The sequence below is a fragment of the Rhea americana genome, unplaced genomic scaffold (genome assembly GCF_003343005.1).
Source record: "Rhea americana isolate MKP2758 unplaced genomic scaffold, rheAme1 scaffold_1, whole genome shotgun sequence".
Taxonomy (NCBI): domain Eukaryota; kingdom Metazoa; phylum Chordata; class Aves; order Rheiformes; family Rheidae; genus Rhea; species Rhea americana.
This window is the reverse complement of record NW_028185038.1, coordinates 141083-155113: the sequence shown is the minus strand read 5'-3', so window position 1 is coordinate 155113 and position 14031 is coordinate 141083.

Below are 14031 nucleotides of genomic sequence, written 5' to 3'. Positions count from 1 at the left end.
GATATTATGGAATAAGATATTTTTCAATCAAACCCTTAAAGCTWTAAGAGATTCAACTGCCCTAGACAAGATGGTCCCTACTATGTACTATCTCTTTTTKCTTTTTGGTAGTGACTAAAAGAAATCTATTTACAGGGTTTTTTTTTAATCCCTGATCAAGRTCATTTCTGTGTCAGCTGCAACACAGATTTGAATAATCTAAAGACTGCTCTGAACTTTTTGTTGCATTAGACTCTCCAGGACCAAAGATCTGTAATGCACAACATGTTTAGCAGCAGGCCTTCCCCAAAATCCCCAGTGTGCTGGAATGCTCAGGTAGCATATGCATATGCAGTAATATATGTCTATGTAGATGTAGTGGTATATTAGTCCAGCAAAGGGGGCAGGAGACCAGCATGGATGAGCAAGGAGCCCCTGACAAAACTCCAACAGAAGAAGAAAGTACACAGAATGTGAAAGAGGGACAGGCTACTTGGAAGAAATGCTGTCAGAGTATGTAGAGATGKGATGAGGAAGGCCAAGGCCCAGTTTGAATTGAGTCTGGCAAGGGATGTTRAGGACAAYAGGAAGGGCTTCTTCAAATACCTCAGTAGCAAGAGGAAGATTGGGGAAAATGTGGGCCCGCTCCTGAATGGGGCAGGGGCCCTGGTGACAAGGGATACAGAGAAGGCAGAATTACTGAATGCCTGCTTTGCTTCAGTCTTCACTGATAGGGGCAGCCCCCAGGAATCCCAGAGCCTGGAGGCAAGGGAGAAAGTCCAGAGAAAGGAARACTTTCCTTTGGCTGAAAGGAGAGAATTAGAGACCATCTGGGCAAGCTTGACTTTCACAAATCCATGGGCCCGGATGGGATGCAYCCACGGGTACTGAGGGAGCTGGCGGGTGTTGCTGCCAGGCCGCTCTCCATCATCTTTGAAAGGTCCTGGAGAACTGGAGAGGGGCCTGAGGACTGGAAGAAAGCCAGTGTCACTCCAGTCTTCAAGAAGGCAAGAAGAAGTACCCAGGCAACTATAGGCCAGTCAACCTCCATCCCTGGAAAGGTGATGGAACAGCTCCTTCTGGATGTCATCTCCAGACATCTGGAGGAAAAGAAGGTGATCAGGAGTAGCCAGCATRGATTCACCAAGGGGAAATCCTGCTTAACAAGTCTGATAGCCCTCTATGATGGCATGGCTGTCTGGGTAGATGAGGGCAGAGCAGTGGACATCGTGTACCTTGACTTCAGCAAGGCTTTTGACACTGTCTCCCATCACATCCTGCTAGATAAGCTCAGGAAGTGTGGGTTAGATGAGTGGACAGTGAGATGGATTGAGAACTGGCTGAAAGGCAGAGCTCAGAGGGTTGTCATCAGTGGCGTGGAGTCTAGTTGSAGGCCTGTGGCTAGTGGCATCCCCCAGGKCTCAGTACTGAGTCCCATCCTGTTYAACTTYTTCATCAATGACCTGGATGARRGGATGGAGTGCCTCCTCAGMAAGTTTGTTGATGAAACCAARCTGGGAGGARTGGCTGAYRCACCAGAGGGCTGTGCTGCCATTCAGAGAGACCTGGACAGGCTGGAGAGCTGGGTGGAGAGAAATCTCATGGCGTTCCATAAGGGCAAGTGCAGAATCCTGCACTTTGGGAGGAATATCTCCATGCACCAGTACAGGCTGRGGGCTGACCTTCTGGAGAGCAGCTCTGCAGAGAARGACCTGGGAGTGCTGGTGGATGACAGGTTGACCATGAGCCAGMAATGTGCCCTTGTGGCCAAGAAAGCCAATGGTMTCCTGGGGWGCATTRGGAAGAGTGTTGCCAGCAGGTAGAGGGAGGTGATCCTGCCCCTCTACTCAGCCCTGGGGAGGGCACATCTTGAGCACTGCATCCAGTTCTGGGCTCCCCAGGACAAGAGTGATGTGGCAGGCCTGGAGAGAGTCCAGCGTAGAGCTACAAAGATGATCAGAGGGCTGGAGCACCTGCCCTATGAGGAATGGCTGTGAGAGCTGGGCCTSTTTAGCCTGGAGAAGAGAAGTATGAGGGAGGATCTTATCAATGTCTGTAAGTGTCTGAAGGGAGGGTGTCAAGGAGATGAGGCTGAACTCTTTTCAGTGGTGACAAGTGASAGGACAAGAGGTAACAGGCACAAACTGAAACACAGAAAATTCTGCCTGAATGTAAGGAGGAATTTCTTCCCTGTGAGAGTGACAGAGCACTGGCACAGGTTGCCCAGAGAGGTTGTGGAGTCTCCTTCTCTGGAGATATTCAAAACCCACCTGGATGCAACCCTGTCTAGCATGCTCTAGGTGACCCTGCTTTAGCAGAGAGGTTGGACTAGATGATCTCCAGAGGTCCCTTCCAACCTTACCCATTCTGTAAGTCTGTGATATGTATATGTAGCAAATATAGAGCTGGTACTACTCTCCCACTTGGGATTTCTTTATGCTAAGTGTGCATAAGAAAGAAAGGCACACTGGTTTGCATCATCAGAATGTAAAGGCACAAATCTGAGAATCTGAAACAAATCTGAGCTACCAAAATTGGTAGCTGCAAAATTTATTGTTTTATATGTTCAGTGAAATCTAACATTTAATTTCCCGTTATTATCCTTCATCAAGGATTAGACACAAATTTAACACTGAATTCACATACTGGGAAGTTCCTTCTCTTGTATTGATACRCAATGCTGTTTGAATACAAGCAATATGGCAATATGAGAAAAATCGAGTGGGCTAATTTATTATGGTCAGAAATGCCTTTTCCAAAGCATGTGTTAAGTGATGCACATCTGATAGTAACAGACTACAACTGCTACTACTACAACTGCAAAAAAATGTCGTCAAGAAAAATCCCACTTGCTAGTAACTTACACAATATGAGAAGAAAGAATAATTTCACTGYGAGCATCTCAGTGAAGCCTGCTGTTAAAAAATGCCATTCGGAGCCTCAGACATAGCCGAGGTTTCTCAAGGTAAAGTTCTTCTGAAGTGCACAGTCACCAGTGGCACTCATATCCAGAATTCCAATAGTACTCTTGGCTCTAATTTTGTGTTCATAAAATTTGGATGACGTAGAACTTTAAAAAAGARGAAGCAAACTGCCTTCACAATATTTCATTTCATGGCCATTTCCTAGAGGAATGATCAGTTCCATTGTTTAGACATAGGTGACAGAATGACATTTAGGTGCAAACACAGGAGGTAAATTTTTCCAATATCAGACTGTTGGATGCTTCTCTGCTTATCTTTTGTGGCTAACTTTTCAGTAACATCACGGTTCTACTTCAGGAATCCTTTGTTTAGGAGGTTCCTGTCGACAGTTGTTCCCATGATCCTCATAGATTTGTCTTGTCCAAGGACACTAGCTACACGCTTTTACAAATTCAGCCTGTTTGTGTGTTGTGATCTAAACCCAAACTGTAAAATAATTCATAAAAAAGTGTCTAACCTAAATATATATGTGTGTGTATATATATATATATATTTTTTTTTTTTTGTATGCCATGACCATACAAATTGCCAGATCAGGACTACTGAGGATACAGTATCCATAAGACATGAGTCGAAGTAAAGATCCAGGCATGGGCAAGGCTAGAACGTGTTCAGTTGGTTTCTATGAAAGAATTTCCGATAAAAAGCTGTACTTTTAGCAGTCCCTAAAAATATCCATGATGTCCAATTTGCATCAAAGGAGAGCTCTTTCAAAATGAAATCACACCTTGGATTGTATTCACAAATGAGCAAAAAATGACTGCCATTTCTGAAAATTAACTTTAGCCATTTCTGTGCTATTGCTCATAATGCTATTTTCCATTATCCTTGAAAGTCCCAGTATTAGAATAGACCATTAAAAGCTGTACTTCTAGTCATTGGGTTTGATCTCACTAACAATAAAAAGCTACATTGGGAAACTGACTTGCAAAGAGAGCCTCTTTCTGGTTAACTCAGATGGGTCAAGTTAAATTTGAGAGAGGGACAGAGGAAGCATTCTGCAGATTAAGAGTTCCTGTATGGGAAGCTACTTCAGAACACTCACAGCACTCTAGAGTCGTCACTCTGCTTTATTTTGAAATAACTTTTAAACGTAGACAAGCTCCAGTTTCTTTCATGTCTCTGTTAATATGAAGGATCCTTAACATGGGTGTGAATGTGATTAAATTTAACACCCACATCTCATTATAATTTACACCCACTATCAGGCTTCATTGTACTGCAAGAAAGGTGAGAAGAGGCCTTCATATCAGTCCAGGCTATTTTATTTGTAAAGTATTCTGGCTACAGCACTGGTGTTCTAACAGAAAGCAGTGTAAAATTAGAATAGGCTCTTTCAGTCAGTACGTTTGGGGTGTTCTTTATTTTTTCCCCAACTGTTGATTTTTTAGTGTTAGAAGAGGGCTTTGCTTTTAGTACAGATATTTCAAGAATGATGTGGGATAGAAGAATCCTTTGCACCTGCAGGTGCTTCAGATCTCTAGCTGGGGATCCCTATTCTAAAATGGTCTGCACTGATATTACTGACTGTGTTACTATAGCAATCTGAACTCTCTTTGATATGAACATTCTTCCCTACAATTACTACAGCTGATGAGCACAGTAATTATCATAGCTTCCTAAGGTGCACTTAAAATAGCAAAAGCAAGGGAACACATTCTTGGACTATATGGTACACTTTTCAGGCTCTCCTGAAAAAAAAATCTGTCTCAATGGGAAATTTCAGCTTGTCTTCTGTAGTTATAGATGAGATATTTAAGATTTTTCAGGATAAAGGTTATGCTGGGACAAGATACAGTAATAAGCTYAGAAGATATCCAGTTACTGTAACACAGAATGATTTATATTATAGTTGCTTAAATTATCTTAATGTTASTAGTTCTACATTCTACCAGACATGACAGAACAGGCCCAGGAGCAACATAAACTAATCTCACACAGTGGAATGACTTAAGTAGGAGTGTTTCAGTAACAGAGAAATTAGTACCTGCATTACGCTGACAACCAACAGTGTTGCAGCTTCATAGGTGAGAAGCTGATATTCAGGCATTTTTTCATAGCAGAATGGCAAAAAACAATAACAACCTCTCTGAGAAACTAAAAGAAACTAAAAGAAACATTTGTACAACGAAACTACTGCCAGAAAAACTGTGCAAGTGGAATAGGGAAAGTAATTTTTCYACTGTTGACAATGAATTGATACAACAGTGTTCTTTATACTCATGGAAAGTGTGTCCTGAGGATCTCAAAGGTTCCCAAAATCACTGAGAGTAATCTTTTGCAGCTACTAATTTTCTTCTTAAAACATATTTAAACRTAATCCTCAAATTGTGATAGTGCCTGATTTGTTGAAAGGGAGGTTTATGCTACAACTTTATATATCTAGCTTGATTTCTTTCTTATTTTAAGCGATCTATAATAAGAGATAATACACTGTCAGGGAGGTGCTTGTCCTCTCTTACTCCGTGAAATGGGCACAGCTTGGGTGACAACACTGCAAGTTTTCCCTCTGTTGTGGCATTGGTCATCACCAGATTTTATAGGAAGACTAGCTGTAAATGAAAAGTAGGATACTGATGAAGAAAGCACCAGCTCTACACATCAAGAAATTGGCTTCAGAAATGACAAATGTTTATTATTTTAAGATATCAGCAGATTGAACTGTTAGTATAGTAATCAACTCAGAATTAAAAACAGCTGAGTAAGAGTGATGCATTAGGGACTGTTTTACTTGGGAAAGTAAAACAAAATCTTAGCTATCCATAGTTACATATGCCTTCAGATGCTTTCTCATCCAAATAAATCAGATTTCTGAGGCCAGTCTCCCATATATTATGATTTATGGGGATGCTAATGATTTTTTAATTATTATTATTTTAGTATCTTCATTAACAGAACTTCAAAACCCACATTTGTTATTTATCCTTTCCAGACTTCATATAGTGCATATAGTTCATAAGTGCATTCACAGACCTATTTAGCCACAAAGCTATAGACCGAAGGGATATTAAAGAGTATTGAGATAACAGGGATATTGAGATCCCACTTAACAACACTCCATAAAAAGGTATTGATATAACAGTTATCCATCTCAGTRTAAAATGCAGGATGATAAAACATAGAGGTGATTCTTAGCTCAGGACAAAGTCAAAATCTGTCTATTCTATGCCTGAGATTTCCCTCAATGACCTACTCTGCTTTGTCTTCATTTGTATTTGACATAGAGGTGATGATCTCAAAGTAGGGATAATAATGTAAAAGCATACTTATATAGGCTCTGTGGCTTAGCGAGAAAGCCTTTCCAATGAGATAGTTTTTTTTTTATTGTTCCCCAAGTTATCTAATGTCAACATCCTTTCAGAGACAGATTGGAAAGGTCAGTTTGCCTATGAAAACTTCTGTGTGTGCAGAGTGTGGTGGAAGCACTGTGTTGTGGACCTAAAAAGAGATTTATGACAGCTACAGAGTTTTTTTCCTTTTTTTTTTTTGATTGCTGAGCCGAGTGTCTTTTGTGTACCATACAAACTAACCTGACCTTATCTTCTATGACACTTTGTCATCAGATGCTTGTGATGAGATGGCTTCTATGACGTCTTTAGAAAGAGTAGACAACAACAATCTAACCTTGCCCAGGATCTTGCCTCTGACATTAGCTAAACTAAATGTAATCATTGTGGAATTTAACAGTCAGGGACTGAAGTCCCATGTGACTGGCTACTATCAGTGTTTTGAAATAGTTGTACGATAAGATTATCATATTCCTAGTATTTCCTTTCCTCAAGAAATGAGTGTCATAGATTGCTTTGGATATATATTTTGGTGTTTCTGGACTTTTATTTTAGAAATTACTGTCCATGTGGATGAGGACAGAGCGGTGAATGTGAAATATGCTGACTTCTGAAAGGCTTTTGACACTATCTCCCACAGTTCTCATTTGGAAGAGGTATTCATTAGTAAGCACAGACTAGATGAGCATACTGTTAAGTGAGTTGAAAACTGATGGATCTCTAGGCTCAAAGGGTGATAATCAATGGCTCAAAATCTGGCTAGCAGCCAGTAATAMGCAGAATAACCCGAGGATTGGTATTGGGGTCAATATGGTTCATTATCTTCATCACAACAGAGTGCAACTTCAGCAGATTTGCACATGACACTTAACTAGGRGGTAGTGGCTGACACAATGAGTAACATAGCTGCAGTCCACAGGGTCCATGAAAAACTTCAGGACAGGCCCACAAAAAACCCATAAAGTTCAGCAAGGAGAAGTGTCAAGTTCTGCTCCYGGTGAAATAGAGTCATGCATAATTATAGTTTGGGAAGTTACTGGCTAAGCAATAGCCCAGCTGAAAGGAACCTAGGCATTATAGTGCGCTCTAGGTTTAATACAAGACAGCAGTCCACTGTTCTTGTGAAYAAGGCAAACTGTCTACTGGACTACRTTAGGGGAACTATGGCTATAAAACTGAGGGAAGTTATTTTCACCCTCTACTCACTGCTGCTGAGATGTCGTCTGGAAACATGCCCAATTTTGAGCTCTTCAGCTTAGGAAGTGTATGGAGAAAATGGAGAGGATTCAGTGGAGGGTTAGCAAGATGGTCAGGAGCCCAGAGCATATGACTTGTGGGGAGAGAGTGAGGACACTAGGCTATTTTAATCTAGTGAAATTAGAGGCTAAGGGGTGATCTAATAGCTGCCTGAAAGCACTGAAGGATATTTGCAAAGATAGCAAAGCCAACTCTTCTCAATAGTGCCAAAAGACATAACATGTGGCAACAGCCACAAATTGTRGCTGGAGAGGTTAAGATTGGATATAAAAGAAAAAATATTACTAGCCTGGTAGTGCAGCACTGGAACAAGGCTGCACAGAGTTGTGGAATCCCTGTCCTTGAAGATTTTCAAACATCAACTGACCTGATCTGATGCTGGCAATAGCCCTACTTTGGGTGGACCCCTGGACTAGATGGTCAGCAAAGATCCCTTCCAATCAATTCTATAATTTTATAATACACTGCAATGGATATTTTCTTGTGAAATACTCTTTTAATTTTTCCATCTAACATCCGCAGAAGGAAGGATGCATACATGTGTAGYGGTGTCTGAATAATTGGGTTCATAAAATGATTTTGTAAATGTATTCTTGCTCTGATGGTCTAAGAAAGACTTCTGGAAAGAAGAGACACAAGAAGAGATRTAGACTTACACATGGTCCCATCTGAAAACATTAAAATAAGTCACTCTGTGGTCTCAGGCCCGCTGCTTTTATTGAACTGGAAGATTGTCCTCACTCTAAGTCCATCTATCGAACTTCCTTTCATCTGGCATTTTTTYCCTCATTTTCAGTTCCACTATTTAGAGACTTCCAGTACTTTTCTCATTACTCACAGCAACTTACACCACACTGTGGAGCCAAGTGACGATGCCTACCAGTGTCTCTTAAGCTCATTAAATTATTCCCCAGTCTACTTGGCACTGATTTCAGAAACCTAATAAATAAATATACTAACATCCACTTAATGACAGCATGCCTTCCCCATCTTCTAACACTTCCTCTAAATTCATTTTTTTAAATCCCTAGGTAAAAGGCATATCTTATTATGAATTTCCTTACTGTCATTAGTTTTAGCAGTAGGTTAAAAAGTTTTATTTCTCCTATTATAGTAGGACACATCAGAGACTTGATATAGCAGATGTTGTACATACAGGTGGATGTACAGTCCCTGTCCAAAAAAAATTCAKTATGAAATAAAAAGAGGTGATGTAAAAGATTGGAAGTGTTTTCATCCATGTGCTACAGAGAAAATGAGATACAGAGGAGATTAAATGGTGAAATGACACCAGAAGTTTCTGGCAGATTTGACTGATTTAARCTCTCATTCTTCTGAAATTTTGGTTCAGCATCTTAACCAAAAAAAAAACATTATTTCTTTTCTCCTAATCCTCACTTACATTGAGATCAATGTCTTTCTCAGAATTCTTGCCTTCTTTCCTAATTACATTAATAAGGACTAGCAAATGAGAGATCTGTGCTGCTAGTAGCAATCATTKTTTCTGTTGGCAGAACACAGGCAGGTCAGGCAACAACAAACAAGCCACTGAGCACAGTGAAAGGTGTTTTCCAAGTTTTCCTAATCTTTTCTCAGACAATGTGTTTACCACTTGTACAGCAAAATGTAAAAGCTGTGATGTAACTTGGCAACTTAAAATATCTCCGTGTATATTTTGTTAATTTTAGCRGTTTTGATACATCAGCCTTCTGTGCCTCTGAATCCCTACAAATGTTGTCCTTCCATTTCCTTATTGTAGTTGCATRCTTTCAGTATCACATTGACATTATTATGCAGAAAATATTTTGTAGAGCATTCCAAGGCCAGACAAAATACTTCAAATTTCCAGGAGGCTGATGTTTTGTCTCTTAGGAAGGCTTACCAAACTAAAATCTGCATATGAACCAGCCTGTGTCCAGCAGTGCAGACTAAAACAAAGGACAAGCAAAGATTCTTCCTTCCTTTCTGCTTAAGATTGCCTGTAAGTTTGGCTTTCACTTACCATTTTTATTTTGAAAATAAATTATTCAGTAATAACAACCAATCAACGTTTTCCACAGCTTATAATGTTAAAAAACAATACTTTATGATGTTTACATGTTATATTTAATCTATTTTATAGAATAAARCAGATCACAATGTATTTTGTTAATTTGTGTTAACAAGAGAATTATTAGCAAGAWATTGATTGGTGTAGGTTTGTGGACTTAACATCTTATAGTACAGAAGAAAAACACTCAGTACTATTTTAATTCAGGCATAACACAAAAGCCTTAACAACAATGATGGTTCAAGAGACTGTGATCTGCAGCATATATCTTTGCTAGCTTTATTTTTCCATTGTTTTCTTATAATACAATTTTTAGTTTCACTCAACATTATATTATATTACACATTGTTTTAAAAACAATTTTATGATAGTTTTGCCTCCKTAGCATAGCTAAACCTCTTCTGGAAGCTGGTTTGGCTGAAATAATATGAAGGGTTTGAGGATACAGGGACTAAGGAATACCCAGATGTTACAGAAATGGCATTGGTGATCTGGCACATGGAAAGAGGTCTTTCCTCTTGGTCCAGAAATGCTATTTTTCATATTAGCTGCAGTTGCATTGATGGGTGAAACTGTAAGTTATCATATGTAGCAACCATTGGTGGATTCAGTAAGTGAATATAGATTCTTGTTTCAGACTAGTTGTGGTACTGCAATCTGAACCATGTAGTGTATATATAAGATAGCATATGACTRCTGCATATGGTTAGGAAAGGTTGATCTATGTTAATATGAAGCTAAAGAATTTCTTATTGCATCCAGGAGAAGCACATAATTTATATGTGCCTGGAGCTATTTTCAAGACATGCATCACTTATTCTTGTGATTGTTTGTTGGGAGAATATGTGTAAATTACTAACTTTTTTTTGGCAATTTTCCTTTTTTTTTTGTATTCATCAATGCAAAAATGCCCTTTTGTACTATGTTATTACTTGTAAGAGTGAGAATTTTCAGCTATAGCCCCAAGCAAAGTGCCGTTAGTTTGGAAATTAAAGGAAGAAGATCCTGCTAAAACTATTAATCTCAATCCTGTCACACTGAGTTTGGTATAATCTGTGATTCATTCCAGCACTGATCTTAAACTAGTAAAGTTAGAAATAATTTCCTTACATGATTTTCATCCATATTCCATTGCACAATTTCTGAGATCTGTAAGACTTTCAATGGACTTTACCTATCCGACTCCAAGACGTACATTCTTTCTCTCTATCTTAGGCAGTAGTTTATTTGAAAATTAAGCATYTTATGAAGATTAATTTGATGGAAAAAATACCTTTTAAAAAACATATARAATGTATCAGGATCAGTGGMAATTAATATGTTGTTTGGGAGCTCACCCCTATACAGTCTACAGATTTTACAGGAGCAGCAGTCAAAATTAATTCTTTGTAAAATATCATGTATAGCATTTTCTCTTTCATTCTGTGTAGCTTAACCAAGTCGAAGTCATTAGAACATTTATTTCAGATATTTTTTGCATAATGTGCAAAAGTCTCACTGAATGCATGCAAAATTAGAAGTTCATTTTTATAGKTATTAAATCTGAAATTTTAAATTTAGAGATGACAATTTTAGAGCAATTGAAATATCTCAGAGTGTTTTAGCAGAGATATCTCRGATATCCTTTCATGTCTTCAGCTAGTGCCTAGATAGGACTGCTGTGGTAGGTGGAGAGGGGAAGCAGAGATTACACATATTCACTGATCTACAGTGCTATGGGGCATTCACCACTCTGGCTGGAATAATGAAGACAAAGYGTGTGTGATATTGCCTTCAGCCTTTGTCCCCAGCTAATGCGGAGTTAGTGGTTAGCCTTAGGRTACTCACCTGTCCCTGCCTAGGTCCTTAAACTCCCAACTTCTCTTTTACATTTATGCTTAGGATCATAAATACAAAATTTCATTGCCTATTAAAATTTGAAAATGTTTTTAAAACATTTTAAAACCAAGGTTAAAACTCAGGAAGCATCAATGGAATAAGCATCACGGTATGTCTGTGCTCTTAATTTTACTTGAAATTTAATAAAAGTCTCCCTTTTTTTTTTTGTTTTTCTGGACAATTACCGTTGTCCAGAATTTCTATTGGAATATATGTCTCTTTCTACATAAAACAGATGATTTTGCTAAGGAGCACACAATACCTTGGCAAATGATAGAACTGACTAAGGTTCAGTGCTATGAACAGTTTTTGTTACTGACTAATTTAGGAGAAGATCTAATTTGATATTAAAGCCTTTGATTAGTGGTAATTGGTTGAAAATGGTGTAAAAATTGTATAAAAGAATACAGTTATGAAAACATGAGTCATCTGAAACTTTCCGGGGGGTCAATAAGAAAAATGATAATAAAGCAAATTTAATATTACTTATAAAATTTTATATTATCAAATGGATTTTCATCAGAAGTCCATTGGCTGCAAGTGTATATGGATCAGGCTTGTGGAGCATCAAATACTTATCCARACTGACCCTTCTTGTTCTCTTCTAGTACATTTATGCCAAAGCTTTAGGGTTCTACAGTTTTAAGTGTCAGGAGCATTCAGGTTACAGTGGAGAAAAAGTTTGGTCCCACAAAATGTAAATATGAATGGGAATCTCTCCAAATGAGGAAGAACATTCTGTTTCATTCCTGTCATTTGTCATTTATGATCACAGTGTTACCTGAGAAGCAGAAGACCTCTAGTATGTGTTGTATTTTGAGAGCCAAACCTGTACAACACTGTCATTTTTACTTGGAAACTTCATTGTTGAGCAATGTTAGTACATTCTTGGCTTATGTACAGTCATTGCAAGCGTATAGACAAATATTAAAGGTGAATTTATTATTACTTTTGACGACAAAAAAGCCACAGTTTCCTGCTTTCAACATCCTGATTTCAACAGAAGTGATTGTACCTTTTTTTAGGTTGGCTGTTGTTCTAACGAAAGTAAATGTGTTATTTTACAAGAGGGGGAACCTATACAAGTAAATAAAAAAAAAAAAAAAAAAGAAAGTATTTATGAAAATGCCTTCTTATGCTTCCTTTCTAGTTCGGCTAAGAACAAGGAAATAAAGTTACTCTTTAAAAACAAAAGGTGGATATTGAATATATTTTGCCTAATTCACTTGGAGGAAAAAAAAAAAGTTTTGAGAGTCCACCATTTCTATATATTAGAGATACTGACTAGTTAACCAGTCCTTAGGCTGACCTTCAGATAGATGATAGAAGAAGAAAAAGTCAGGAATTTCATAGTCTCCTTCCTCTTTTCTCCTCTTTTTTTTTCTCTTTCTTATTAACCTAAAACATTTAATGCAAAAGGTTTATATTGTCTGTCAGAATTTGCTTTTAATGACATTGTTCTTATACCTGGACTATATCAAAAATGTTATATTTTAATTTCCTGTTTTGTTTAATGATTCCTGGGAGGACACAGTGGTGGYATTTAAGAGCTTTTATATAGAAAGATTTTTAAAAGGGTTATAAACATGCTTACTTTTCAAAACTGAATGTCCATTGGTTTCACATTCTACTCAACAATAAAAATATAAWTTTTCTGCTGTTTAGGATCTAAGGTCTTAGCCAAATGATAAAGAACTTTAATCTTTAGTAATGACCTCTCAATTTGACATCAGGTTTTTGCATTAAATGGTTGTTAGAAAAAACAAAGGAAAACAGATTCAAACTGTCTGAATAAAAAAATACTGTYTTTTCCCATCTGTTTTTAATTGCTTTGTATGTAAGATTGGAATGAAAATACCAGGTCTCTTCTCTATAGATTTTTTCAGGAAAAAAATGTGTAGAATTCTAACTTGAAAAATAAACGCGCACAGAAGTAACGTGTGCAGGGTGGAAGCTAACCTTACACATTCTAAAAAATTAAAAAAAGGATACAAGCCAAACTTTTAATTCAAATTTTATATTTTTGCTCATATTGTAGACTCAGAAGTAAAGCAAGATAAGATAATTTATAATTTAGTCCAGTTAAACTGGTTACTTTGTGTGTAGTTAGCTAAGCATGCTATTTTTTGCATAACAATTGATTCCTGAAATATCCTACACCTTCCATCTCTGTACAAGCATATAGCACACCTTCAGTATTAGGTATTATATTGTTTAGAGATTTCAGTTGATGAAATTTGTGATATTTAATGAATGCTTTATTGGAAAACATTTTTGCCATTATTTACTTAACACAGCAGTTCTAACTGTTACTGCAATGAACTATACTGACATACTTTCCCATCAGAAATTTTTGCTTAGTAACCTTTTCTGAATGAATATGTTAATTTACTGAGTACTGATTAACTCTCTTTATGGTTTCTGAGACTTCCTCCATGTACCTTAGAAAGAAATTATAAATTCTGAGCAAAAAGGAGGAGTATTTACAAAAAACTAACTTTAGCCCAGCACGCTATACTCTCTAGGATCCCTCTGTAGTCAGTGAAGAAAAAAAGTCCTGTCTCTTCAGAGCAGAAGCCTTAGACCGTGATCTAAT